This window comes from Artibeus jamaicensis, unplaced genomic scaffold (genome assembly GCF_021234435.1).
Source record: "Artibeus jamaicensis isolate MK-2021 breed Jamaican fruit bat unplaced genomic scaffold, CSHL_Jam_final contig_233, whole genome shotgun sequence".
NCBI lineage: Eukaryota > Metazoa > Chordata > Mammalia > Chiroptera > Phyllostomidae > Artibeus > Artibeus jamaicensis.
In genome coordinates, this window is record NW_026521486.1 from 63,131,839 (window position 1) to 63,156,670 (window position 24,832).

Below are 24,832 nucleotides of genomic sequence, written 5' to 3' on the forward strand. Positions count from 1 at the left end.
GTGTGTGCGCACGCATGCGTTAATGTCCGACATCACTCTCTCATGTCTTTTAGATATCTGCTCAAATATCTCTTGATAAAAGAGGACTTTATCTTTTTCCACATTCCCATCACTCTTTATTACTTATCATGTTTTATTTTGTTCTACTTTTTCTATCAGGCATATTATATATTGTCTTGTTTATACTTGTCTATCTCTCCACTCCAGAATTAAATTTCATGAGAGCAGGGATTTTATTATGTTGCTACTGTTTTCCTTGCACTTAAAAAAATGGTTGGCACAGAGTAGGTACTCAAATATTTGCTGAGGAATAGTATTTACATAAGTATGATTGTGTGAAAAATAATACTGTGTACTGTTTTATATATATAAACTGTTTTATATATATATAACAGTTTACACATAAAGTGTTATATATATATATATGTGTGTGTGTGTATATATATATAAACTTAAAGACATGCATACATACAAATGATAGACACCAGATGCCGGAAAATGTGGTCAGTACATGGAGCACTGTTTTGTTTCTTATGATGAGTAATAGTTATATGGGTATTTATTATTTTTTTTTACTCTTTTAAGGTACCCAAAGAGTCAATATATTAATGATCAAGAATGTAAACTCAAGAGCTGCTTACAACTGAGTTTGAAGTTTGTATCTGCCATTTTGAAACTGTATGACTTAACCAGTTGCACTTAATGCCTCTGGGATTCATTGTCTTTCTCTGTTATGTGAGGATAATAACGCCCATCTTATCGCTGAATATATGTAAATGTATTGGCGCAGTCAGTACTAGGTAAGGTACTTCCTTGCTTCCTATTATTGGTTCAAATCCAACAGAGAATTCTATTTTAAGCAGCAAAATAACAACAGACCCCTTGGCATGATCCATCCTTGTATCTTAATGAGCACAGAACAGAGGAAAGAGATGTGTCTATGTTTAAATTTTGACTGCATCACTTACTGGTCATGCGACCTTCAGCAAGTTATTTTTTCTTTTGTGATCCTCAGTTATTGATACTTCTCCTGAAAAAGATGGGAATAATTATAGACTATATTATCAACAAACATTGCCAAAACATCTACTATATTCAAACACATGAGACCATGTCTAAAATATAGGCTAGCAACTATTGTTGTTGCCCAGAACAGTGCTAAGCACTGAGGAATAGACATAACAAATACATAGAGCCTATTCTCAAGTAACTGTTATCTTAGTGGTGGAGACAGTCTGATACCTAGGTAAATTATAATGCAATGTGAGAAGTTCAACCCTAGAAACAGCATAGATAAGAGAGTGGTTAAAATATGAGACAGTTTAGTGAGGTGCTCCAAAAACAGAACTCACTGGGAAGCCTCCTTCTCGGTGACAGACGGAGCTGTCCAAGGAGGTATTCCAAGTGCTTTGTCTTCTCCAACCTTCTTCTTTGTCTCCAGTGGCCTCCACTGATGAAGCTCAACATCATGCCAGTTGTCAAGGAAGAAATGTTCTAATATGACAAGCATGACAGTGTAGAGTGAATTTGGAGCAGAGAGGCAATAGATTGAAAATGGTATGAACTAATGAAAGCACAATTATATTACATGCAAGTAAACTAAATTATCCAATTAAAAGGCCAAGAGATTTTCAAGCAATTACAACTGGTGCTATTTACATAAAACACATTTAAGAAATCAGGACATAGAGGATATAAAAACAAAAGTTTATGTTTCTATTACTAGAAATAGAGTAGGTTTTTTCATTATGGTAAAAAGTTGAATTCACAAGAAATTAAAACAAATTAAATTGTGTGCATGCAATAACTTAGCCTCAAAATATATAAAGCAAAAATTGATAGTTGCAAAGTGAAATGGACAAATTTACTATCATTGAAAAATTGCAGACAGCATGGATGAATCTGGAGAGCATTATGCTAAGTGAAATAGGCCAGGCAGTGAAAGAGAAATACTATGTGATCTCACCTGTAAGTGGAACCTAATTAACAAAACAAACAAGCAAGCAAAATACAACCAGACATATTGAATGAAACAAAGAACAAACTGAGAAATTGCAACATACATTTTTCAGTAACTGATTAAATAAGTAGATAAAAATTAGTAACGATATAGGGAGTCTGTAGGATTACTGCAGTAATAGACCTGTAGATCAATGGAACCATAAACAGAGCCCACAAAGAGACCTACGCATAAACGGACTCTCAATTTATCACAGAGATAGCAAGTACAGTGAGTGCTACAGTGAGTAGTAGGAGTGCAGTGAGGGGCAAATCCTTTCAGAAAACATTGTTGGGGTGAAGAAAAGCACGTGAAATAAAGAAAAAGATCAATACAATGGACTGATTTAAAACTATGAACTGTCTAACAAAAGGCATCAATAAGAGATGAAAAGACAAGGTATAGACTGGGAGAAGTCATTTGCATAACATTTATATTATATGTACTAACCAAGAGATCCTATCCAGAGTATTAAGAAAAGGCAGACAGTGCAAAGGAAAATAAGCAGGAGGGATGTCAAAACTTTAAATAGGCATTTTACATAAGAGAAAACCCAAATAGCTGATAGAGTTTCTGAATCTTATTAGTAATCAGGATGTGAAGTTTAAGCTAGAATGACATTTATATACTCAATGGAATAGTTAAATTAAAAGTCTGACAATACCAAGAGTTGGTAAGTAGTGGTGCAATAGCAACCCACTGCTGATTAGAGTGTAAACTGATAAGCAGACAATACCTAGCTACCTTTAGAGGGGGGTGGGGCTCTGACTGGGTGAAGCAAGTAGCAATTTCTGGGGTAATAGGTATATGTGTTCTGTTTCTACATCTGGGTGACAGTTGTATGAGTGTTTGCTTTTCAATAATCCATTTAGATGAACATACATGTTTTTGCACTTTTCTAAATGTGAGTTATGTTTCACAATAAATGGCTTCCAATACGGAAAAGAAACAAATAAATAATCCTAACTCAGGTGGAACATGCAACCTAGGCATGTGCCCTGACCAGGGATGGAACCTGCAACCTTTGGTGTAGAGGATGACGTTCCAACCCACTGAGTCACTCGGCCAGGGCTTGTTCTGTCGTTCAATTCTCTGAGAACAGTAGTAGAGTATTATCATGTTCATTTTAAGGGTATACATTATATTTTAGTATCTTTGTCTTCCAAAATCTACTACCATACTTGGCATATGATACACACTCTGTACGTTCACTAACCTGGAGCTCAGAGAAGTGAAATGATTTTTTTTCCAAGGCAGCATAATTCTCAAAGAGTGGAACCTGCAAAGCCCGGTTTTCTGAGTCCATGCTTCGTCAGACTGCCACATCTGCCTCTCCACATTTCTGCTGTGGCAGACAGAAGCTCTTCCAATTCTGGTCACTAACTGCACACACAGCTATGTAAAAAAAAAAACCTATTTCCAACCATGGACTGCAAATAGATTTCAAGATTAAAGGCATCTAGAAAATGAGAGGAGAAAAAGTCTTGTCTGTCCACGATAGGACGAAGTGGGAATTACACACCTTCGATTGCTATGTGACATTGACATCAGACAAGTCATCAGCATCCCTTTCTCCAGGCCAGAGGCTCTGTCCTATTACCCTAAGCAAAATATTTGCAAGTATCATTCAGGAAGCAGGAGAGATAATGTTACATTTTTTATTTTAAAGTACTTGGAATTTTCCCTTTTCCCCCTCATAACTCACAGTATGTTTAATGAGTTCATCAGAATGTAGTCAAGAAGCATTGATTTAAAAAATTATTTGAATACAGATATGTAGACTTCAGGCCTAAGTGTCTGGACACATTCACTATTGTAAAGGTAACAAAAACCTGCTTCCTATTGGTTTCTGACAGGAAGTATATAAATGTTTAGCAGAACAAAAAGTTTCACCCTGTGTACTAACAGTGACAAGCTCAGCAGATTCTCAGCAAGAGAAGCAGCAAGTCCTAGGGACTCTGTTGAGACAGGGAGTTTTTCAATTTCAGGTCACAATTCATTAGTGGTTCCCAACCCTTTAGGGAAAAAATGAAATAATCAGAAATCATTGGAGTGCATTGCCTACATACAGTAAGACTAAATTCTGTTTCATGAATCCTTTGTTTCACATTATCTGGGTGTGTGGGAATCCATGGTCTTTTTGCGTTCCTGGGCCCAATTCCAACATGTGGTCGAGGGAGGAGGGAAGGCGGGGGCTGGGGCTTCCTCACACCACCAAGTAATTCTTAGCACACCAGCTGCGTGTCCTACAATTTAACTCAATTTTGACACTGCTACCAGGGAGTGTTAGATCCCACAGGAAAGTCCTACATTCCCCACCCCCCACCACCCAAACCCAACTCTTTAGACATCGTTGCAAGTGCAGGTTATACCACCTGTGTTTCTGCCCAATCAGCTATAGATCAGAGCTTCCCATAACCATCCACAGGTTTGATTAATTTGCTAGACTTGTTCACAGAACTCAAAGACACATTTTAGTTACTGGATCACAGGTTTATTACAAATGGATATACTCAGGAAGAGCCAGATGAAAGATAGGCATAGGGCAAGGTGTGCAGAAAGGACAAGAAGGTTCCATGCCCTTACCAGGTGTGACACTCTCCCCAGATCTCCATTTGTTCACCCTCCCCTTTGGGATTTGCTGTGGCATCATTACACAGGCATGAATGATGAACTCATGGGCTGTTGGTGATGGATTCGGCCTCCAGACCCTTTCCCTTCCTTGGTTGGCAATCAGCTCTCATCCATAGTTGCTTTCCAAAAGTCACCTCATTAACATGACAAATGTTACCTTTGTTGCTCTCATTACTTGGGGAAACCCCAAGAGTTTAAGGAGCTCTATTCCAGAAATGGAGATGAAGACCACATATGGACTTCTTATTATAAATCATAATGTCACCTATGTGTGCGTGTGGGTATATACCTACAAATTTACATATACTGAGTTGTGATATAAAATGTTTTTCTTAATGCATACCATGGTAAAAATATGGCTGAAAACCTGTCTTTCAGATGATAATTTTCTTCTATCTCTATAAGATTCATGTTAAAGGCCTATAATTTTTGCTATGTGTTCATTTTTATGATTGATTAAAAATTTCAAATTGAAAAGAAGGAATACTGGTATGTCATAGCCTACGACCTAATTCATCTGAATCGGTAACTCAACGATGGGTGAGAAACAAATGAGCTGGAAAAATCTGTGATGTCATTAAGCTCAAAGAAAGAGAAATTCTGCAGTTATTTTAACCTGGTTCAAAGGCAACATAGAGAAGCACAGCTGAGTGCCAGATCTACACCAAAGCATGCCAAAGACTAATCTTCTAACTACCACCAGACTCTAGAACTAACCAAGTTACAGATGTTGACTGAAAAGTCAAATGAGAAAGCAGAAACTTTCTTATTCCTTCTACATAAATAAACTTCATCACCAAAAGGTTTTCTTAGACTCCGCTGAGGAAGAAATGCCAATCAACCACAAAGTTAGGCAGTATGGAGTTTTATTTGGGTTTGTGTACCCTGACAATGTTCTCTGGTCCACAGAGTGGGACCGGGGAAGTCACTGCCCAAGCAGAGAATATGGCAAGGCTTTATTTTTGTCGGCTCTCTGTGGGAGCCAAGGATTGGTCCCCTTTGAAGAAAGTGGCAATATATCATTGGTGGTTCTCCTCGGGCTCAGGTTGCTATGTGGATATCAGTTTTGGCAAAGCCCGCCCTTTTGGCTCTCTGGTTTGACATCAGTGGCCTTTTCTGGGTTGTAGTTCAGCTGCCATTTTGTCCTTCCCCGCCCATCCTGATAATCATTTCTTCTTATTTACAACAAATCTTCTTGTTTTAGTAGTTTCTCATTATCTTTGTCCCTAATAAGGCAGGAGCTCATTGCTTTTCATATATGAAAGGAATTGTAAGTGCCTCAACACAGACTATTACTCTTTTTGGCATAATGTTCTTATTTATGTATTGAATTGTTTGGGGTATGTGAAAAGAGAAACATTTTAATATTATTAAAACAAATAAACATATGGATCCAGGAGTATCCAGAGGTAAATCTTTCCTAACAGATTACACGGGGAAAAAATTGGCAAATTGGATTATTTTCCCATTGCTTCATTGCTCAAGAGCCCCTGACATTTTAGCTTCAGGCTTCTCTGGAAGTCCTTTGTTTTCTTCAAGAAGCTAATGATAAAGAAATTCTGTTATGAATAACCACTCCACAAGCTGTCTATTTCATACATTTAAGTTTTCTTTTATTGTGGTTGCTGAAAATTATGATGAAACTATATTCAATTACTACATTTGTGGTAAGAACTTCTTGTTTATTGGCCCAAAGCTATACTACAAGCACAAAAGAATATATACAAGAAGATTTGTGAATGATTTGTTAGAAATTAGTAGGAATAAAGACATTCTATTTGGAAACATAAATGGGGTATGGATCTTTGTAATTTCTTAGGAGTCATGCCAGAACAAGCAATGGCCTGACTGAGTCCTGGACATGTGAGAAAGAGACAGACATAGATTAAAGAGCAGTGAACGCTGAATTTTTTTTTATCTGATTCTAACATAATCGATTACCCTTGATCAGCACAACTGCTTCTCCTCACAAGTTTCCATGGGACATTAATAAAACGTTTTAACTTCTGAGAATAGCTTGCTCCCTTTCTGAACGATGGAGCTGAAAACTGCTGATGAGAGGAGAATAAACCTTTGGAAGGGAGATTTTCCAAAATACAAACACTGTAGCACTTCTGAAACAGGGTGCAGAGCAAGGGGTCCCCAAAGTCCCCACAGCCCATGGTTGGGAGATAAGGAGAGAAAGAGGGGACCATACAGTGTTTAAGATACTTTGCATTACAGTGGCAAGTGGGCAGCCCTTATCTTTCCTGAAGGAAAGCTGGTGCTACCACCCCAGGCGAAAGGTGACTCTGAGAGCGTTCAGTGACACGTGACAGAGCCAGGGGAGATGAAAGGCCTCCCTGGAAGCCCCTGTGTCACAGGAACTCTTGCCCTGGCTAAAGACGGCAGCTGAGAGAAGGTAGAAGATACGGAAAACTGGCAAATGGAGCTTAGTAGGAGGGGCTGGAATAAGGTCATATGGGAAGCTCCAGGTCATAATTTAAAATAAGGGCAGGCAGAGAGAGAGGAGGGCTGGTCCACCATGAGGGCTGAGAGAGGAGGGGGCAGCCATATCACTCTGTAGTGAAGTGGGCAGCCATGTGAGAGAGATTCAGCCATGTTGCCTATAGTGAGGGGGGAGCTGTGTCTGCTTCTCTGAACAGAGAGCCGTGAGGAAGGAGCCACGAGGTATTTGGCCATGAGGTTAGAGAGAGAAAGCAGCAAGCAGCTATGCAGTTTGTAGTCAGGTTTCCACCGTGCAGTCTGGTGTAGTAAGGAAGGAGCTGGAGTAAGGAAGAGGAGACCTGTTGGGAAACCTGCCTGGAGAACAGGGCGGCACGGCTGATGGTGCTGGGAATTGCAAGGACCTGCCCAACAAAACATGGATTCGTGGGGGAAGCCCGGAGTGCTGAACTGTGGCTGGGAACGCTGAGACTGTAGACTTCTACTTCTCTGAAGGATGCGTGGAGAAGCCACTGTCTTAGGATGTGTGCCTTCCTGGACTTCACCATGATCCTGTGTAACGCAGCACATGTTTTCCTGAAGCAATACATGGAGGCTGACAACAGCGCACCCCAGATCCTGAAGGGGTGAGCTGCTGTGAGAGGATGGGAACTCTGAAACCCACAAGCGTACTTCCCAGAGGAGATGGAGATCTGTTTGTGCAGCTGGCTTAAGAACAGATAAGGAGATGGGGAACTACTGGGCTTGTTTTTGGCTTATAGCCTGAAGAGGAGCAAGGGCAGTGCTGGCTCTTGTGCGAGAGCAGGGCTCTGAGCTGAAGGGGTTCCAGTCTCACTGAGGTTGGGACTGTGTAAATAAAAACCTGTTTTCCTTAACACTAGTTGTTAGGTCATGTGCCAGGGCTCCAAGTGGACAGGGTCCTGCTTTTCTCAGTTACAGTCCCTCTTATCCATGGTTTCACTGTCTGTGGTTTCGGTTACCTGTGATCAACTCTGGTCTGAAAATATTAAAGAGAAAATTTCAGAAATAAACAATTGATAAGCTGTTCTGAGTAGTGTGATTAAGTCTCTCACCTTTCTGCTGCGTCTCTCCTGGGATGGGAATCATCCCTATGTCCACTGCATCCACGTTGTAGCTTGTCCCTGCCCAGTAGTCACTTAGTTGCCTCCTCAGTTAGCAGATTGAACATTGTGATATCTCGATGTTCAAGTAACCCTATTCCACTTTAATAATGGCCCCAAAGCCCAGGACTAGAAATGTTGGGGATTCAGATAAGCCAAAGAAAAGCTATAAAGTACTTCCTCTAAGTGAAAAGGTGTGTATGTAGAGGAAAAAGCATAGTGTATACATAGGGTTTGGTTCTGTCCTTGGTTTCAGGCATCCACTAGGGGTCTTGGAAAGTATCCCCCCGAGGATAAGGGTGATGTATTGCTTATTTCTCACAATCTCTCTCACTCTCCAGCAAGAGTGTACAGTCCTGTTTGAAAAACTCAGATTAGCACAGCATCACTGTTAAGACCCTTCTCCAACAGAAGACTTATTTACGTGCCAGATGCTGGGGAACATTTTGAATCGTCATATTTCCATTTTGTCTTCACATACAAAAACTCTCAATGTTCTGGAGGTTGTTTCTTGTTAAACAAGACTAGTTAAACTCTGGATGCGGTTCTCTAACTCATGCATTTCTACCCAACTCCAGAGCCTTGTCACTGCCACGTGCTGCGGTGTGACAGCATTTTACTTCTATGGCTTCAGATGCTCTCTGCTACCAGCGAACAATTAGGGAACTTCAAGTAACATAAGATGATATTTATATCCCAAAGCATGAAATGCTTCCATTTAATTATGCATTTGTTGGAAGGCCATCTTGTACACATGGCTATTATTCAGAAGCTATACAAATCAGTTCAGTATTTTATATTATTTCTCAACATTTTTATTAAGCACCTCATCTTCTAAAAATTTGTCATACTGGTGCCCACTCTTGAAAAAAAATTAGGGGGTTTTTCTATGCTTGAATTTTGCTTATTCATCAAGAAATAATTTTAGGAGAGACTAGTGTTTGACAACACCCCAATAATGCCATAACCTATATATCAATGACATCACTCAAGTTCACCTTTTAAGGTAGAGACGCTTCTCTCTGAAAAGACTGAAAGCGGTGTCATGACTCACCACCAAGGACCCAACAGAAACTGCACTGTGCGCTTTGTGCCTTCTAGGCTGAATGATAAAAGCCCTTTATCTCTGAGATTTTACTTGTACTCAGGCAGTGGACTCCCCGTGTAAAACAAACTTGGTAGAGTGTGTTGGGAGGAATTGGAAACCAATAAGAAAATTAGTTTTTTTTAATACCTAGGATTTCAAAATGTTTATGGATGTAAGATGTTTCTCTCTGTTATTATACTAAAGAATTGCTACCCCTTCTGATGAAAAGATTATGAGAAATAGTCTCAAAGATCTCAGTGCTAAATTTTCACCAAAAAAAAAAATGCAACAGAAAACAGCATTAGAAAGAGCATTAAATGTTTTATTAGGCTAAATGTTTGATTCTCCCAAGATTTTTTTTTTTAAGGCCGAGCACTCAAAGAAATGTTTAAAGTAACATTAGACATAATAGGATGTTAAGACATGCTCCTCCCCGCCACCCCGCATGCACACACACAATTGGCCGGAGCCCTCAACTTAATCAAAATAGTCTCACAGTGACATGTTTTCAGAGAATGGGGTAGAGGATAAGGACGGGAGGTCAACTTCAGTATTTTGTGAAAAACATCCCCAAATGTCAGGTGTTTTATTGAAGCCAGTACGTACTGTTCTCCTATTGCTATGCTTCTAGAAGTTGAAAGTTACTATAAAGAATGGTGATCATGAGTCCTTACAAAATAATTTATCAGAAAAAAGAGCGATCTAATATCTTTATTATAATGAAATACACCATAACATCCTGAAGTCATTTTTCAGACAAGCACTGTTTGAAAGCATTTTTTTTAGATTAACCAAAATTTACTCAGGAAAAAAGCATCTTTCATTCCCCTAACTGTGAGGATATCTCTTTAAGAGGCTGTATATTTTTTGCAGGGAGCACAGTGGGAATGGTAAGGGTGGTGGTATTGTTTCAGCATCCCCCCACATGTATTCTTAATTGCATTCCTCTGACATTTAAAAATGAGTATATCTTCTCAATGTATGTAGATATATTTATTTACTAATTGTATATAGACATTATTATTCTAATAAAGCTTGCATATAAAACTTACATAGTCTTAAAAAATAAAATATGGAAACAACTATTCTCAGACTTCTTGGCTTTATCCCAGGGGGTTGTTTTGTGTGATTGCTGGTGTGTCCACATGTCCCCTCCCCGCACTGAGCGCACCGCTGGTGTAAGCAGGACAAGCACAGGCCGTCCTTGTGTTCCCTGATTAGCAACTCTCTTATTGAATTTGATTTTTAGGAACAAGGTTAAGAAATACTTGAAAAAATATCACCACATTTATTCATCAATGCCATTTCTAGAGAGATTGTGAGCAATGGTAAAAAAGAACTTCCCTAGTGTCTAAGCTGTTTGTCCTATCGTGATGCATTCTGCTTGGAACAGAGTTAGACCAGCCAGTGGGAGAAGCCAGCCAGTAAGATGGACTTAAGGCTGTACAAGACTTTAACACAAGTTTAGTAAAAAGAATTTACTGGCTAAAAGTAGCATAATGTGTAGAATTTCTCAATTATTTACTTTAAAAGGCATTTTAGTTAGTTATATATAATAATGAGTTTAAAATGTATATACTTTGGGTTATATAAGATCATAATATTTTCACAACATATTCATTTAGATATTTCATAAAATACAAACAACCAAATGGCACATTTACATAGTCATAAAAACATTTATATTAGCTAAATGTTTAAGCAAAATAATAAGACATAAATACTTTTAAACTTTGGTTATTTTATTTATAAACCAAGAAATAGATTTTTTTCTTCTGATCCTGGACTAGTTCCACCTTTGTCAGCCCCACCCTTGTTTCAAGATTTCTAATTCCATTTCTTTGTCAAATATTTCGAAATCCAGTCTCACTACGGTCCTAACTAGTCCCTTCCTTCCAATCCACATGCTGCACGTTGGTGTCACTTTCATCATCGGTTTGTAAATGGCAGCCCTAACAAGAGCTCAGATCTGTCTGAATTCAAGTCCATGCGCCGCTCCTGTCCTGCATCTTGTGCGTTGTAATAACTAGACAGAGTCCCCAAAGGACTGGGGGGGTATTGCAGCATCTAGTACAAAATGGGAAATCACAAATGTTTGGTAATTTGAATCAATAAATGCAAAACAACTACTTCGAATATGTGTATTCAAGTTATATATGAACCTATAATTTAAAAAGTAATTCAAAGCCTTTTAAAATTCATATTGCCCTTTAGATATATTTTTAAGGAAAAGAATATGGAAAGGAATATGGGGAGAAACCAGTGGACTACAATAATGTACTATTCTAAAGAAAAGTATTAGAAAATAAGACAGTACAATTTAGGTAGAAATATACTGAAAAGGAAATAAATTCATTACTCAAGGTTGATTTTATTATCTACACCTAAAATTTTTGTTCTTCTTCGACTGGTTCTTATTCACAGTAGATGGTTAATGATGTACATTAAAAATATAGAAGGATTCCACAAAGGAAATTCACCGCCACATTGTAGTATTTTCATGCCTTTCTCAAGAATTCTAGGACGTCAGAATAGGCCATTGGAAATCCTGTTTTCTCCAGATCCTGAGAATGCTGGTGGAGGGGATTGCAGGATACTAGCAGATGCCTGAGAGAGTCAGGAGATTGCCTCCTGAAACAGAAGAAAGTCAGCATGGAAGATGAATCTGGCCTTGGGAGTCTGCCCAGCCTGGTTAGAAAAGGGCCCTCATGAGAGTGACTCACTGGGGTGGGGGTGGGGGGGCGGTTCCCAGCATCTTCCAGGGAAGCTCTTGGGAAATTGTTCTATATTTCCTGTAGAGAAGCTTTTAAATCTGAATAAGTAAGGTTATTCTTTGGGGCCCAAAATAGCTGTATCATCATTTAAAATGAATTCAAGTTTGCCCTGGCTAGTGTGGCTCAGTGGATTGAGTGCCAGCCTGTGAATCAAAGGGTCCCTGGTTCAATTCCCAGTCAGGGCACATGCCTGGGATGTGGGCCAGGTCCCCAGTAGGGGGCACATGAGAGGCAACCACACATTGATGTTTCTCTCCCTTTCTCACTCCCTTCCTTTCTCTCTAAAAATAATTAAATAAAATCTTTAAAAAAATAATTCGAGTATGTGAAAATCAAATACTTTTTTAAAATAAAATAAAATCAATTCAAATTTTTCTAAAAGAAATTTAAAAAACAATTCTTTAACAATTTCTTAAAAGCCACAAAGCTCCACAGGTTAGGGAATAAAATCAAAAAAGGACATTCTGGCAATAAAATCGTGAATGAATCTGATATAGAAGATTACTCTTGAAATATCACCTGGCATATTTTCTTTCCTCAACAATTTACCTTTACCCTCTGTAGTCCTTCTGTCAAGAGGAGCTGGTCACAATAGGAGGCACACGGCCTCTGGGAAAAGAAGACAAGAGCCTCGACAGAAAAAGTCATCGCTCTGCCCGGAGTCCCAGATTTGGCTTTTAAGAATTCATAAGGAGACAAGAGTCTCAAAACACAGCTTTTACAAGAGAATAAAGGATTTCTATCATCATCCTTGAAGTCTGGACTTCTTTGTAGAACCAAAGCTTGAAGAGTGTATCTTCAAAAGTGAACATACAGCAGAAACAATAAGAATGTGGTACAGAAAATTCTTGCAACACTGAGGGCTGAAAGCAAGAGAGAGTGGCTTTCTCCACCCCATACCTAGAAATGAGTTTCACTACCTAGATGTGAGTTTCTGAGGAGGACACATAAACAGAAACACCCAGATATGGTTAGGAAAATGCCAGGTCATAAGGCTGTTGCTGACACCCTCATATACAGGCTGGAAACACGTCCAATGCCTCTCAGAGAAAAAAGCCATGGTTAAAGTAGCACAGACTTTAGGCTAGAGGAGCGGAAGAGTCACAGTCACTGAGGGAGGGGCCTAGGTTGGTGGGCCTGAGGGCAGTCTCTCCGGGTCCTGCACAGTCCAGCTTAGTACAGAGAAAGTAAGTGATTGAGAGACCCTGGGCCCATGCAAGAAGATAGGTGGATAGAGAAGAGACAATGATAGTATGGATAAAGAAGGCCTCATTTCTGGAATAAGGAGTTCAGAATAGGAGTCAGGAGAAAGGTCATGGTTATCAGCAATAGGTGCCAGCATGATGACCCAAAGCTGCAGGTAAGACCAACTGAACCTCAGTCAATGCTAGCAAAGACACCCAGAAATGAGAAGACTAAACTGTACCATAGAGAATGCAATGAGATTGAACACCAGGGCCCAGAGTCCAAGTACATTAAGAAATTTCAAATGATGTCAAACATAGGCTATAGAAGAACAGACACTCCTTCCTAATGACATATATGAAAGTCTTCCTCATGGCCAGAGGCCATTTTGGGAAGTGGGAGAAGACAGAAGAGGGAAAATCCCTGAGGGAATAAACAACTATCCAGAAGATACCATTACATACCTCGAAAAGACTGATGACATCATTTGCAAGGCAAACTGTTTTCTGTCTCTGTATTAGTTTCCTAGGGATGCTGTAACAGAGCACAACCAACCAGGTGGCGCAAAATAACATTCTCCCACGGTTCTGGGGGCTACAAGTCTGACATCAGGGTGTCGGTAGTGCCATGCTCTCTCTGAAGGCTCTGTGGGAAAATCTGTTCTATGCCTTGCTCTTAGCTTCTGGGCTTACTTACCAGTTGTCCTTGGAATTTCTTGAGAAGAGTATGCAAATACTGTGTGGCAGTGAATTTCCTCTATAGGATTCTTCTGCTTCATTAACCCACTTCTTCATTAATCTACTGTGAATTGAAGAAAGTCAAAGAAGAGCAAAAATTTTAGATGTAAAATATAAAATAAGCTTGTTTTTGTCAAGTAATACATTTATTTTCTTTTCAGTATTTTCCACTGAAATTGTATTCTATTATTTTTGATATTTTTCTTTAGAATGGGACATTATTGTAGTCTACTGGTTTTCTCCCCCTATTCTTTTCCATAAAGGAATAACAAAAAAATACTTAAAGAACAATATAAATTTCATGACCAATGAAATGACATTAAATTCTATGAGTATATATAATTTGAAGACAAATATTCAAAGTAACTGTTTTTCATTTGTCAACTCAAATTAGCAATCTTTTTGATTCCATATTTTGTGCAAGGTGCTAACCTAGGTGTGACAATACCATGCCAGTCCTTTGGGGACCCCAATACAGCCATTACATTTCATAGGTACCAGACATTGTACCTGTTGTGCTTAATATTTTTTGAGGGGACATAATTCAACCCACAATAGATCCCAGTGAAAACGTGGGTTTAAGAGCTAGTTCAGCTCATTTACATGATAATTTTTATTAGCATCATTTTTTCCTGCTGATTATAGTGTGTACTGTACATTCTGAGCCCTCTCTGGCAGGGCCGACAAACCACAGACTACGTGTGAATTACATCCAACCACTTTTTTGGTTTTACCAAGGCACATGCATCAGCTATAAATGATTTTAAAAATATTTTTAAATGGTCTAGAATCAGTCAAAGAAGAATATTTTATAACATGTAAGATGTATGTAACCCCCCAGACAGGTATCCACATATGTTGGTGTATCAGAACACAGTGACAGTCATTTGCGTGTGTGTTTCTAGGCCTGCTGCTGTGCTACGGCGGCAGAGTAGATACAGTGGAGATGGCAGGCCTACGAAGCCCCAAGTTTTTACCATCTGTCTCTTTACAGAATCAGTTTGCCAATCTCTGATCTATGGTGATGAGGGCAAAAGGGGGAGAAATATAAAGTGATGAATATGAATGAATGGATAAATCTTCAGAGAGTTCACCTTTAAAAGACTTGAAAAAAACGAAGACAGAAATATGAGGGGAAAGCTCATGAAGAAGGAGGAGAAAGAGGAGGAGGAGAAGAAATATTTGGCAAGTAGCAAGGGTTATATAGAAATGATGTGAGAAAAATAACTTATTTGTGAGTAAGAAAACACGAATGGTGTGTGAGGCCACCATTTGGGGTGAATGGCACAATGCTGCTGAATTACTTTGAAATAACTTTAACATTACTAACTCTTTAACTATATATCTTTCCATCTTTTCTGTGAAGATTTATCATTACTTGGAATGAACAAAATGAATAGTAATAAAAAGAAAAGATCAAGAGAGTAAATTAGTAAAAACATATGTATCTGCCCTAGTTCATTTCCAGGCCTAGGTGAACAATAATATCTCAGGTTACCAAAAGGATACCATCACCTCAATCTATCAAAAAGCTGTTGGCTATTAATTACTAAGTGGCTGCTGATAATCTTCAGAAGTTTGGAGGAAACTGAAAAGGTGCTTGAAATAAAGTTAGTAAAAGTTAGTAATACAGAGTTAGTAAAATAAAGCTTCAAATAAAAAAAAATACTGCAAACTGCACAACTGAGAACTTGCTATGACTACGAGTAAGGCTCTGAAATGAATGGTTGAGTCTTTAGGAACTGGGAAAGGAAACTTGTGATCAGGTTTACTAAAAAATCCTGCCAGGTAAACCTCATAATATTTTGATGGATTATAACATATCTTGATTTTAGAAACTCCTTTGACAGCTTCTCTCATAATAGTCTTTATAGAAGATTTGGAAGAAATGATGTTTGCAGATTAAGAAGTATAATCAGTGCAGTTATGTGGATTTGTAACTGGAGTACTTGATTAATGATACTCTCCAAAGGGCTAATTAATGAGTTAAAACCAAGTCATGAAGAATTTTCTAGGGGTATATTACTGTCTTATTCCCTCTCTTTTTTTATACAAATAATTTAGTTAAGAATATCACTGACACGATGCCTAAATTTGCAGAAACTCATCAACGGTAAGGGGTAGCTAGCATGTCTCATGGTAAAATCAAGATTCAAAAATATCTTCAGATACTGAAGCAAAATTCTGCAAATAGATGCCCCCTTGAAAAGAAAAGCAAAACATGAGCAACAAAACCCAAGCCAACAACAAGAAGAAGATGAAAACAGAACAAAACAAAATGTGGTTCTCAATGCTAGTTACACAGTCGAATTACCTGGGGAGATTTTTATTTAATTGTTCTGGGTGCAGCCTGGGCATCAGTACTTTTTGGAGGCATCCCAGTGGATTCTAAGCTCAGCTGGAGCTGAAAATCACTTGCAGTGCACTAACAAAGAACTTAGAGGAGGGGATGGTAAGTGGAACAACCAGCCCGGTGTAATAATGGAAATGTTTAGAAGATTCTGTGGACCAAAAGATCAATGAAGCAACAGCGAGATGTGACAGCTGAAAAAGCTAAAGTGATCTTAAATTGTAAATATTGAACTGATAATTAGGAAATGGTAAAAGTAGCTCCCATTTGTCAGGCAATTACTCTTGTATCAGGCACAGTAAAAAGGATTTTTCATGCATTATACAGTTTAATCCTCACCTTAAGTCTATGAGATAGATGTTATTATCCCAAAATTGTGGTGGAGAACACTGAAGCTTAGTAAGGTTAACCAATTTCCCTAAATGGCTTAGATATAGTGGCGCAAGAGTATGCTGAATTACTCTCTGAGCAATGAATTGAAGAAGGCCTAGAGAGACTCACTGTATTGGGACTGTATTAGAAAGGAAAAATGTAAGTGATATTTTAATAAAGAATTGTGTTGAAATGAATATAGATAATGAAGGAAAGGCAAAATTCAAGTATTTTCCCAAGATCTCTAGTACTTATGGAAAGAAATGCAAATAGGGCAGAGGATTAAGTTTTTGGAGAAAAATAATTTTGGTTTTTAATAATAGTAGGTAATCTTTTTAAAGTACCTCGTACTGAGTATTTTAAATTCATCTCACTTAAGCCTCATTTAATTCAAGGGATTATCAGTATCATTTTTGTTTTAGAGCAGTTGCCCAATACAGAATAGGGGGTACAGTGGGCATCTGAACCCAGCTCTCTGTGAGTAGGAGCCTGCGCTCTGAATCACCAGGCTACACATGATCACATACTGAGTTTAGGTGACGGCACAGCGGTGCAGTAACTAAGCAGAAACATGCCAGTGCAGCTGGAAATATGGGAGTACAGCACAAGCAAAACAATTTTATATGCTCACGTAATTATTTATAACTATGCCTACTAATTAATTTTAAATGGAGTGTTAGCACATAGACACTTTTATGTGTTCTAAATATATCACTAGCTCCTAAAAATTGCTATCAAGACTGTAGACATATATGAGAAATATATACTCTCTTTTACACAATTCCTGGTTCCTCCTTTCTAGTTACTATCTCTTGCTTTCCAACAATGAGAGTTCTGAGTTATTCTTTTTATGCCTTAAATCAAGTCCTCTCTTTTGGAGAAAATCCATGAAAGAAAACTGAAAGTTACTTTGACTCTTGTATTTTAACTAAATGTACTTGGTTTTGACTAATTGTAGTCTTAGAATTATTATTTTGGCATCTTTACTGAGGTGTAATTGATATTTGATAAAGAACACATTTAAAGTGTTCACAGTCATGGATTGTAACATATGTATACACCTGCAAAACCATTACAATTACAATTATGACTATTTCCATCAATTCCAAAACTGTCTGGGGGCCTGCATAACCTGTCCCTCTCTCCACCCTCATCCTTCTGCAACCACTCATCTGCTTTGTGTCTCTACAGATTAATTGGCAATTTCTAAAATTATGTATCAACAGACTCACAGATTTTGTATTTTTCCTTTTCTTTTCACTTATATAATGATCTTTACATTCATTCATGCTGGGGTGTATATCTATGATTCTATCCTCTTTACCTTGGGAAGTATTCCATTGTATGGATACATCACAATTTGTTTAACTGCTCACCTGTTAGTGGACTCTTGGGTTGTTTCCAATTTGGTACTACTACAGATAAATCCAGTATGAACATTTATGATCTTTGCCTTTGTATAAATATATGCTTTCATTTCTTTGGGGTAGATACCTAGAACTGGAATAGCTGGGGTATGTGGTAGATGTCTGTTCAGCTTTTTTGGACTGTTTTCTACCAGCAACGTAAGTGAATTCCAGTTGTTCCACACCCTCGTCAACACCTACTGTGATCAGCCCTTCTGACTTTAATTCTTCCAGTAAATCTGTAGTGTCGTCTCATTGTGCTTTAGTTTGTCTTTCCCTGATACTGACGATACTGAACACCTTTTCGTGCGTTGGCCATCCTGGAGCTTCTTTTGCGAAGTGTTTGGTCAAATCTTCTACCCATTTTAGAGTAAGAAATTCTGCCTTATTATTGAGTTTTATGAGTTCTGAATACAATTTCTTTGTCAAATACATGTTCTGCAAGTATTTTCTCCCATTTTAAGCCTTGGTTGTACTGTTAAAAGTTATAGTTTGCTCCAATCAGTAAATATTTTCTGCTAAACCAATTCTACATTATGACACATTTTAATTGTTAATGCCTACATCTATTATAATAAAGTGCTCACAATTGTTAGGAATTAATGCAAATTTTTATTGTATAAACCATAAAATACAAAGAAAGTTTACTTAATTTTTTTACTTAGATTACATAGAAATGTTTGTATTATTAAGGTGATATAAGTACAGTACGAACATATTTCATATAACAGGCAATTTTTTTAGAATGTTTTTACTGCTTCACCTATTAGTATAAGTAACAACAATGCACTGATTGCATAGCATGAACACCCATTGCTGAAAGTGTCTCTGCACCATTTTATTAAATTTATTTTTACTAAAATTACTATCTTTCCTGCCTTATTTTACTGTATTTTTTAAAATCTCTGATCTTGAAAAAAATCCCTGATTCTATGGGCTCAAGTCTTTAACTACTCTTTCACACCTTTTCTCACAAATGAAAACTTGCACCTGGTAGCAAGCAGATACCCTTTTAAATGATGGGACAAGATATCATCAGCACAACATCTGTATTTAAAGCAAAATGCAGCATCTGCTGAATGCTGGTACTTTCTTCCTCATCCTTCTGATAACCAGTTTTTACACTTATAAAGTTATATTTTTAGTTGCCTGAAAATCCTGGACAATGATCTTATAAATTTATATCAGAAAATGTTATTATTTTTAAATGCCAGGTGACGGTTAATATTTGATATGTAAAAAATATTAAATGCCAAATATTTGTCATTTGTCAAAAGCAAGAATGCAATGGCAGATATTCTAAAGGCAATATCTTGCGACATAAATAATCTTTGTAATTTTCTCTAATATGCTGCAAATGTGTTTCTAACTCTAAAAGAAAAATCCCTTCATAGAATAACAATAAAGTTTGATTTAGAGTGCCACTAAAAATTAACAAACAGCTTCTAGCAGTTGCTTAGAAGAGAGTAGATCATTGGAAAAACTCTAGCTATTGCACTGTTTCCAATCAGTTGGAAATAAATCTTAAGATTAGTCACATGCAGCATTTACTTCCTTTTGCATCAAAGTTGAATTCAGTATTGACAAATGATCTGTAATAGGAAGCATTTTGTGTCTGTTTATTTGCGCACAAAGCTGTCTACTGAGACACAAATCACAACTGTCCGCTTCCTCCTCTATTAACATATCAATTCAACAAAGAATTATATTTCAGAAAGAATGACTACTTGAATAAATACAGCCCTATTTTCTTTAACTCAATTGACAACAAATATATGAATTAAGCAAAGTCCACATTTACCTGGCAGAAGACTGTTTTAAAATAAATGTCAAATAAACTCATTTGCTATCAAGTCTACTTCTTCCCCTCACCCACTGAAAATTCAATTCAGAAAAAAATAACCAATGGAATAATGATATCCAAATTATGTTTCATGGTATTGTACTGTGATCTTTTGAGATGGTAGTAGAACTTTAGAAAGTTTCAAATGTGTCAAGTAGCTGTACAGGAAAGGAGGCGGAAACAAAACAAAATTCAGTTCTTAGGGATTCTGTATATTCTTCTTCAGGACTCACAAGACATTATTAGCATAGGAAATGTTCTGAGATGTTCTGCAGTTAAGAAAAACTGTTTTGCCCTGGCCGGGTAGCTCAGCTGGTTAGAGCGTTGTCCTGAAACACCAAGGTGGCAGGTTCCATCTACAGTCAGGGCACATGCAACAACCAAGCAATGGATGCATAGATGGGTGGAAAAACAAATCTGTGTTATTCTCTCTCTCTCCCTTCCCCTCTATCTCTAAAGAAATGGGGAGAAGTGGCAGGACAAAGGTATTGCAGCGCAGGGGCCTGCACACCCTTTATTTGGTGTGGCAGAGGTGCATGAATTTCCAGCTGGCCAACAAAACACTCCCTCTGAAATAACATGGGCTTGAGCCTTTTTGAAGCACCTCATCAACGAGTACTACTTGCCACCTAGAGGGCTAAGGAGAGCTCAGACACGCTAGGTCATGGAAGTGTGCAGAGGAAAGGCCTCTGAAGGACATCTTAAATAAGTCGCAACCATGACCCTAACAAGAGAATATGTGGGTGTCTGCTAGATACCACCTACAGTCAGGAGAGAAGTACAACAATAACAACTGAATAAAGAAAACTTGCTTTTAAACTCTGGTTTCTCTTCAGATCGTATAAATCTTTCATCTTTTAAGAAGGAAAATTTGCTTCTTTCCCCTCAGCTTCTCTTTTGCCATCCTCCTTAGCTGTATGAGATGTAGTACCACTAGTGGTATCAGGATGGACAGTGGACTAAACTGGATTGGACTTCTAAGTCTTCAAAGGGAAAGCTGTGGGGTCTGTGCAACATGCCATTATGGGTCATGGAAGATATCTGACAGGGTATCTTTGAAAAACAAAACAAAGTAACATTTTATGCTGGTACCCCAACAACTTTGTATAATTCAATAAATCAGTGCTGTACTGTTTCATTGTTCCCCCTTGATTGATATTTACCTCTAAATATCAAATATTTAATTCACCTCAGCCTTACCATATTTAAACATTTTAAAGACAATGTCAGGATTGATTCCTCATTACAAAGATGAAATATAAATATAAATTTATTTTAATTCTATACTTATGGTAAGCAATTTTCTCAATTTTGCCTAAAAAACAAAGAATTAATATAAAATTTGAGATTCGGTCAATATGAATGTTCTTCAAGATTAAGGAACATATCTTGCCTATCTTTGCATCCCCAGTATGTAGTACCTGGCATAGTACAGACACAAAATACATATTTGTGAATTAAGCTGAAGTATTGGTTGGTATTTAAAGAAACTCCCAATCGCTCGAAGGACATTTTTTTCTTCGTATCTCAAATTCCTTGTCTCAGTTTTCCATTATGACCATTGACTAGAAAGAAACCTTGTAGAGCATAGTTTTTTCTGGGCTTATTTCCTTTTGTACTTATATTCATCTAGCATTTACAGATCCTAAAAGGAAAGCATTTTCCCACTGTTTAGTAACAAGCTAAATTCAGTGATACACAAATAAAATCTCTAAGTGGTCAAGAAGACAAAGTAAAATTAAGTATTATTGAGTGCCTCTTATGAATTTGGACCAGGCTAATTGAAAGAATCATAAGTGGTTTAAAGTTGGTGATATATGCCCTTGAGGAATTTATACTCTCATTGGAGGCTAGTTTATAAACACTACGATTGGTTCAAGATCCTTGGAAAGGGGGGTGGGGGATGGGAAAGGCATCCCAGGCAGGGAGAAGCATTCCAGCAGAGGTTTGGAATACAGGTTCCAAAGCTACTTGCTTAACCTCTCTGTGCCTCTCATACTTAACATACAGGTTAAATGAGTTAATGTAGCTCCTGACCTTTAAGTAAGTGCTTATGATGATGATGTACAAAAACTTGGAGTTAGATTTTTGAGGGACTCAACAATAAAATTGACAGGAGCAATTCCTGTATTAGAATAGTAGGGAAAAGGTCAGAAAGAAAGGCATAGTGACAGATGGAACCCACTGATGTCAAAACATTTGGATTTTGTTTGGTAATAGTCACTGAACTTTTAAAATGGGTAAGTAACACTACAAAAACAATGTTTTGGAAAACTGGCTATGTAGAATTGTTTGAGATAGGGACAAGTAAAAGACTGAGGAAATAATAAAAACAGCCAAATTCTATTAGATGCTTACTAAGACCTTTGTAAGTGTGCAATGTGCAAGATTAGTTATAAACATTATTATGTTCCAGACAATGTGCTAAGTCCCGTATTTTGCTGTATATAGTGCACACCTTTTTTACCCAAGTTTTTGAGCGAAAAATAAGGATGTTCGTTACATATGGGTAGTACCTGAAAAACTTTGCATCTGTTCATGTGTTTTGTAATTATTTGTTACATAAAATTTGTTGTACCATAATATGTTTAAAAATAAATACTTAAATCCCTTTACAATACAAAAAACAAGCAACTAAATATAAATAAAAAATTAAATTTAAAAATTAAAACAAAATTTTTTTCTGAAAGTTTGGGCCAAAAATGTGATTGTGCATTATACACAGCAGAATATGGTATTTTATCATGTTGCGAACTGAATTACGTTCCCCCCCAAATTCACAAGTTGAAGCCCTAACTTCCAATGTGAAAGTATTTGAAGATAGGGCCTTTAAAGTGGTAATTGAGGTTAAATGAGAACACAAGGTTACATGAGGTTAAAGGGGGGCGGCAGTTAATCCAATAGGACTGGTTTCCTTATACAAAGCAAGATACTAGAGGTGAGAACACATAGAGTAAAGACTGTGTGAGGACACAACGAGAGGGCTGTCACCTGCAAGCCAAGGCCTTAGGTGAAATCAACTTTGCAGACATATTGATCGCTGGACTTCCAGCGTCCAGACTGTGAAAAAATACATGCTGTTGTCTAAGCCACTCCATCGGTGGTATTTTGTTATGGTGGCCCAGGAAGACCAAGCTCATTTGACTCTCTCATTTTTTAGAGATAGAAGAAAGCTGGAGGGAGAGAGAGGAAGAGAAACAATGATGTGAGAGGGAACCAGTGATTGGTTGCCTCTGAGTATGCACTCCTACCAGGATCAAATCTGCCACATTTTGGTGTACAAGATGGCGCTCCAAACCATTGAAGGACTTAGCCAGGTCAGCTCTTTTGACTCTTAAAACAGCCTCATGGGGTGATACTCTGTTAACCAGATCATCTGGTAACCAGGAAGAAACTCAGGCTCGGGGAGCTAAATTGCCTAAGACGGCTAGGAAGAGGCAGTAAACAAGATTTATACTTAAGCTGTCTAACTACAAATATTATAGTTCAGTTGGAAACTGACAGATGAAAGGATTTACACGGTTTGGATGCAGGCTAAAAGAAAGGGTTATCCACCAGATGGCAGATTTTAAGCCTTGGGGTCCACACAATATAAATGACTGCATTATTTGTGTGTGATGTGTATGTGTATAGTTTATATTAACTATTGTGGAAAGGTTCAGAGCAGAAAGGAATTTATTGTGGCTGAAGATCTCAGAAAACCTCACGATGGATGATAGGTAAAATGAAGGCAGAGATGTGGTACTACTGGGGAGAAAAACAGTATTAAAGTAAAAGGATATATGGAGGTACACAAGAATAATGAGGGAAATTTTGGGTATGGATTAAGAGGTCAGATCCCAGTCATCTGTTTTAACTGGTATTGCCTATAACGACACCTTGCTTTTAGAAGACATTGAACAATGTTTGATGGCTAAAGAAGGATAAAGTCAAATTTAATATTTGGAAGAAAGTAGTTAAAGGTTTTTTTCTTTTTTATAATAGGAGCAGTAATAGATTGAGATTGAATTTTCCTCTTGTCTTGACTGAGATTTCTTTTTTCTTTTAGAAAAATGCCCGAAGCTAGCGCCAACTAAGCAGATTAAAAAAAAAAAAAGCATGGATACTAAAACGAGCAATTTAATATCTAATCGATGATTGCTGTCTATGTGTATGTCTCTGGGCAGAATAAAACACACTGCCGTTGGATAATCGAGTCCACAGACACTGACACCAAAGAGTACTCATTTAGCTATTCTGAATAAAACAAGCAGGCCCTGAATATAATCATCAGTAGTTGGCTCATTAATCTTATCATGGTCCCTTTTTTTGAGGCGGTCCCTCCTCACCCTGGCTCTTCGACGTGCGGAGGGAATGTGCCCAGCAGAGGAACAGCTGCTTTTAGAGAGGGCTCTACCATCACTATCAAGGATTACTGTTAGAAAGTCGCTACTAGGCCTTTGCCAAGGACAACTGATCCGCAATGCGCCTGCCCAAACCGCAGCAATCTAGCTCCGCATACATCCCACAGCAGCAAAAGCTGAGAAAACCCCTACCAGCTGCAAAAACCCGGTGCGCTGTGATCTAAAGCTTCTTTCCATCGTAGCTGCCTTACCAGACTGCAAATCCCAGAATTCATTCCTCCAAGGGAGCCAATAAAAGTTCCTTCGGTCAATCACGCCCTAATCTACTGTAACCAACCTCCAACTGAATTCTGGGATTTGTGGTTTTCACGTGGCAACATTATACCATCGCGGTTAAGGCAATGTAGGCCACGCATTTCCTTCGAAAGATCCTTTTAGTATTCTTCTGTTGGTTTCCAGTTTAACCCCTTATTAGCACTACTCCCCGTCCTTATACTCCTTAAAAGCTGTAAATGATGTCTCTATCATACAGAAAA

General features: G+C 38.0%; 2 long non-coding RNA genes across 2 annotated transcripts in view; one reads left to right on the plus strand and one right to left on the minus strand.

The window, feature by feature from the left end:
• The window catches only part of LOC128626827 (uncharacterized), a 97,014-nt gene extending 73,744 nt beyond the window's left edge, over positions 1-23,270 (plus strand). Inside the window, exon 2 of the long non-coding RNA XR_008390890.1 lies at positions 23,114-23,270. This is a non-coding gene — a long non-coding RNA (uncharacterized LOC128626827). The remainder of the gene's footprint in view (positions 1-23,113) is intronic.
• Positions 11,096-24,571, minus strand: LOC128626828 (uncharacterized). The gene is made up of 3 exons (XR_008390891.1): positions 24,548-24,571; positions 13,942-14,046; positions 11,096-11,353 (listed from the first exon to the last, which is right to left on the minus strand). It is a non-coding gene; the product is annotated as an uncharacterized LOC128626828 (long non-coding RNA).
• Between the last annotated feature and the right edge of the window lie 261 nt (positions 24,572-24,832).